Source organism: Penaeus monodon, chromosome 27, assembly GCF_015228065.2.
Source record: "Penaeus monodon isolate SGIC_2016 chromosome 27, NSTDA_Pmon_1, whole genome shotgun sequence".
Lineage (NCBI taxonomy): Eukaryota > Metazoa > Arthropoda > Malacostraca > Decapoda > Penaeidae > Penaeus > Penaeus monodon.
In genome coordinates this window covers 22,960,042-22,960,308 of record NC_051412.1, presented here as the reverse complement: position 1 = coordinate 22,960,308, position 267 = coordinate 22,960,042, and positions in this window count along the sequence as shown.

Sequence of the window (267 nt, the reverse complement as noted above, 5' to 3'; positions counted from 1 at the left end):
TCCCCAACGTTGCATAAATCGAAGTCTGTTTTTCTTTTTTTCTCTAAAGCATGAGAAGGTTATGCAGGGCTTATTGCAAGTTGAATCATTCTGCCGCTCGCTCGACTACTCATGCAACATCAATCCCCATTTTCGTTGCATATATTGCACATTAGTGCAATCCCATGTTGCAAACTGGTGCCTCGGAGTCGCCGGCGAATGCGTGTCTCGGGTCAATGTGATATTCGGGTCTGATGCACAAAGGAAAGGAGGAGAACAGGGAGAATA